Source organism: Cebus imitator, unplaced genomic scaffold, assembly GCF_001604975.1.
Source record: "Cebus imitator isolate Cc_AM_T3 unplaced genomic scaffold, Cebus_imitator-1.0 Scaffold823, whole genome shotgun sequence".
NCBI classification, from domain to species: domain Eukaryota; kingdom Metazoa; phylum Chordata; class Mammalia; order Primates; family Cebidae; genus Cebus; species Cebus imitator.
Genome location: NW_016108138.1, coordinates 153,635 through 158,501, shown reverse-complemented (window position 1 = coordinate 158,501; position 4,867 = coordinate 153,635). Strand labels below are relative to the sequence as shown.

Sequence of the window (4,867 nt, the reverse complement as noted above, 5' to 3'; positions counted from 1 at the left end):
CACCATCTTGGCTAGGCTGGTCTTGAACTCCTGACCTCCTGATCCACCCACCTCGGGCTCCCAAAGTGCCTGGGATTACAGGCGTAAGCCACTGCACCAGGCCAGTGCCATATATATATATATAATTTAATATTTAAAAAACTGTCTGAATGTGATGGTTCATGCCTGTAATCCTAGCATTTTGGGATTGAGCCGTAGAGTTTGAGACCAGCCTGGGCTACATAATGAGGCTTCATCTCTACAATATAATAACAAATTAGCTGAATATGGTGGCACATGTCAGTGGTCCTAGCTACTCAGAAGGCTGAGGTACTAAGTTGCTCGAGCCTAGATTCCTGAGGCTGCAGTGAGCTGCAATCATGTCACTGCACTCCAGTCTGGATAACAGAGAGAGGCTCTCTCAAGAAGAAGAAAGGAAAGAAAGAAAAAGACAATAAAAAATAATAAATATTTAATGTTTGTAATGTTTCCTGCTCAAAGGACCAGAAGCTAAGAAGGTCATAGGAGCTGAAATTTTAAAATAATTATTCGTTTCATTTTTTAGTAGCCATATAGTGTATTATTTATAAATGCGTATGACCTTATACACAAGATTAAAGGCAAATACCCTCTGGGGTTGGCCTGGCTCAGCTCTGGGAGAAAGCCCTGCCAGAAAACGCTGCAGCCTAGGCTGTAGCTCTCCATTCGCTCAGCGTCTGATCACATCTTCTGTCACTCAGGGTTTGAGGGGGCAGGACGTTAGACGTTATCCAATCAGGGGCGCTGGGCTGGAAACCGTCCAATCAGGCACGCAGCTGGAGCGGACAGGGCGGCTTCCGGGATGTGGCGGGGCCTTTGTCTCTCCCGGCAGCCGGAGCTCCAGGTCTCGTCTTCACTTCTCTATTTTCTCTGCTCTTAGAGGTACGGCCTTTGTGGGCCTGTGAGCTGCAGGTATTGGGAAATCCACAGCTAAGACACCAGGACCCTCTGGAAGCCTAGAAATGGTGAGATTACCGGGTCGACATCCCGAGAGAGGGGAAGAGGCTGGTTGGAACCGGTGCGAAGTGGCCGTGGCGGACTCAGGCCTCCCAGCAATCAGCTCCACAATCTGCCCCCCGAGTTCTTGCCGAGCTCGGCCTCAGTCCCCTTCAGCCATAAGATGGCGGCTGCGCTGACAGCTGGGCCCCCGGGCGTCCTGTCTCTTCCCTGCGTAGTGACTGTGCCCTGGCCTGGAGCCCTCTCTGGGCAGCTCTGTACTCGCAGCACCGCGTCTCTCACATTGTGCAGGGACCATGGGAGGGGCGTCAGGGGAGAATCCTGACTCGGGGTGCGGGTTGATGAACGAGAAGAGCGTTGGTCCCTGGCGTTTCCAGTCCCGCTTTTCGTCTATTAGAAACTTATGAGAGTTGGCCAGGCGCGGTGACTCACGCCTGTAATCCCACCACTTTGGAAGGCCGAGGCGGGCAGATCACTTGAGGTCAGGAGTTCGAGACCAGCCTGGCCAATAATACAAAAATTACCCGGGCATGGTGGTGCGCACCTGTAGTCCCAGCTACTCGGGAGGCTGAGACAGGAGTATAGCTTGAACCCAGGAGGCTGAGGTAGTGAGCCGAGATTGTGCCATTGCCCTCCATCCTGGGCGTCGCAGCGAAACTCTTGTCTCAAAAAAAAGAAAAGAAAAGAAATTTATGAGAAAATATTAAAGATTTTATATATGATTACACTTGATAATTACACAAAAATATTAAAAAATTTAATCAAAGAGCAATTTAAGAATTGTGGAACACCCAGCTATGGTTTGTAGTTTGTGGTCCCTGGGGAATGAAGGAAAGACATTTGCTTGTTTAAGACGGAGTCTCGCTCTGTCACCCAGGCTGGAGTGCAATGGCGCGATCCTGGCTCACTGCAATCTCCCTCTTCGGGGTTCAAGCTATTCTGCCTCAGCCTCCCAAGTAGCTGGGACTACAGGAGCGCACCACCACACCCAGCAAATTTTTTCTATTTTAGTTGAGGTGGGGTTTCACCATGTTGCCCGGACTGTTCTCGAACTTTTGAGCTCCGGCAATTCACCCGCCTCGGCTTCCCAAAATGATAGGATTACAGGTTGAGCCACCGCGCCCTGCCAGGAAAGACTTTTATAAGGTGCAGGATGGAGAAAACCAAATTCAGTAATTTGTTAGGTATAGTTTTTTAAATTTGTACGATTAAGGTGGAAATTTCCTGGTTATGTAATCAGGTAAATTGGCATTTTATAGTTGGTTAAGCCTGAATTTTGTTTTCCCCAGTATAGTATTTTATAAAGTATTTGACTTAGTGTTTTTGTTTTTGTTTTGACGGAGCCTCACTCCGTCTCCTAGGCTGGAGTGCAATGGCGTGATCTCGGCTCACTGCAACCTCTACCTCCCTGGCTCAAGCGCTTCTTTTGCTGTAGCCACTCGAGTAGCTGGAACTATAGGCGCCTACCACCACGCCCGACTAATTTATTTATTTATTAATTAAATTTTATTATTTATTTTTCTTTGTGACACGGTTTCACTCTTTTCACCCAGGCTGTAGTGCAATGGCGCGATCTCAGCTCACTGCAACCTCTGCCTTCCTGGTTCAAGAGATTCTTTTGCTTTAGCCACTTGAGTAGCTGGAACTATAGGCACCTACTACCACAGCCAGCTAATTTTTTTTTTTTTTTTTTTTTTAATGTGACAGAGTTTTGCTCTTTTCTTTTTTCTTTATTTATTTTTTATTTTTTTAAAAGATGGGGTTTCTCCATGTTGGCCAGGCTGGTCTTGAACTTCTGACCTCAGGTGATCCACCCACTTCGGCCTCCCAAAGTGCTAGGATTACAGGCGTGAGCCACCGCGCCCAGCCAGTTTTGCTCTTTTCACCCAGGCTGTGATGCAATGGTGCGATCTCAGCTCACTGCAACCTCCGCCTTCTGGGTTTAAGCGATTCTCCTGCCTCAGCCTCCAGAGTAGCTGGGATTACAGGCATGCTCCACCATTCCCGGCTAATTTTTGTATTTTTAATAGAGATGGGGTTTCACTATGTTAGTCAGGTTGTTCTGGAACTCCTGACCTCAAGTGATCCGCGGGGCCTCAGCCTCTGAAAGTGCTGGGATTACAGGTGTGAACCACCACACCTGGCCTAATTTTTGTATTTTTATTAGAGACTAGGTTTTTCCATGTTGGCCAGACTGGTCTTGAATCCTAACCTCAGGTGATCCACCCACCTCAGCTACCATGGCTGGCTTCTCTTTTTCTTTTGTTTTCCCTAGGCGGAGAGACTTTTTCAGGATATTTTTAGGTAAAATTTTTCCTTAGGAAAATTTGTGGGGTGATGTGCCCTCAGCCACACTTCATTTTTTTTTTTTTTTTTTTTTTGTGGTCCTGAGTTTTAGTACTGTCTGGGGATAAACCAAGATTAACAGCCATGGCTATGTGTGCTGCAGTGTCTACTGAATATCAGCTTCTACATCATTTTTTCCTATAGGACAACCTGAGGTTTGGAGTGTAGCCTCTCAAGGGAGCAGGCAGATTCCCTGAGGCTGAGTGTATCTCCTGGGGGACTCTTCCATTGAAAAGCAAACCCTTTGAGACATTCAGATAGTCTTCACACAAGTCAGCTTAGCTTCCATTTCATGGAAAGACATCACTAGTTGGCCAATCAGATGCTGATATTGAGGGGAAAACACAGAAATAATTTCTGCCCCCTGGCTTCTCTAAGATTTGTGAAAGTGAAAATAGTATCTCAAAAACAAAACAAAAGGCCTGACCCCAGTGAGATGGTGCAAGAAGTTGCAAAGTAAAATGCACCTTGGCAGTCACTGAGGCATAGTGCGATGTCTCCTGAGAGGGTTGTCATTGCGCACTTGAGTGAGCAGAAGTGGGTGGGAGAATCTCTCAAGTGATTGGATGCCCTGAGTTGACACATGAGTCAGACACATCTGTTTTCTAATCAGCACTGCCAGTCTCTCGGTTTGTCACCTTGAAAAAATGTGTGCACTTATTTTAACTTCAGTTTTTGTTGTTGTTGTTGTTGTTGTTAAGACAGAGTCTTGCTGTTGCCCAGGGTGGAGTGCAGCGGCATGATCTTGGCTCACTGAAACCTTCGCCTCCCGGGTTCAAGTGATTCTCCTGCCTCAGCCTCCCGTGTAGCTGGGACTATAGGCACGTGCCACCATGCCGGGCTAATTTCTGTATTTTTAGTAGAGATGGGATTTCACCGTGTTCGCCAGGATGTTCTCGAACTCCTGACCTCGTGATCCACCTGCCTCAGCCTCCCAAAGTGCTAGGGTTACAGGCCTGAGCCACTGCGCCCAGGCTTCAGTTTTTTAATTGCATTTTTTTAGTAGGATATAAAAGGTGAGAAAATATTTACAAAGAGCATAAAAGAGGTGGGTTTCAGAAAAAAAAATACCTAATTATATATTCCATTTGTTAAGAATTCTTGGCTGGGCGCGGTGGCTCACGCCTGTAATCCTAGCAGTTTGGGAGGCCAAGGTGGGTGGTTCACCTGAGGTCAGGAGTTCAAGACCAGCCTGGCCATCATGGTGAAACCCCGTCTTAAAAAAAAAAAAGAATTCTCATTTACCTTTTTATTTCCCAAAATGGGTTTAGGAATCTTCTCAGATGTCTTTTATGGCTAGGTGATTTTCAATAGATTGCCAAGGCTTAGCTTTTAGAATGCTACCAAGGAAAAGAATAGGGAAAATCTCTCTTACTTTGGCTGTAGAAAATGAACATTTCCGCCGGGCGCGGTGGCTCACGCCTGTAATCCTAGCACTTTGGGAGGCCGAGGCGGGTGGATCACGAGGTCAAGAGATCGAGACCATCCTGGTCAACATGGTGAAACCCCGTCTCTACTAAAAATACAAAAAATCAGCTGAGCATAG

The 4,867-nt window shown here is 46.8% G+C and overlaps 1 protein-coding gene and 1 long non-coding RNA gene across 2 annotated transcripts in view; both read left to right on the top strand.

The window, feature by feature from the left end:
• The window catches only part of LOC108297631 (zinc finger protein 43-like), a 59,455-nt gene that overhangs the window by 20,248 nt on the left and 34,340 nt on the right, over positions 1-4,867 (top strand).
• LOC119469768 overlaps positions 902-4,867 on the top strand; it is a 13,404-nt gene continuing 9,438 nt past the window's right edge. The window contains exon 1 of the long non-coding RNA XR_005198611.1: positions 902-983. This is a non-coding gene — a long non-coding RNA (uncharacterized LOC119469768). The remainder of the gene's footprint in view (positions 984-4,867) is intronic.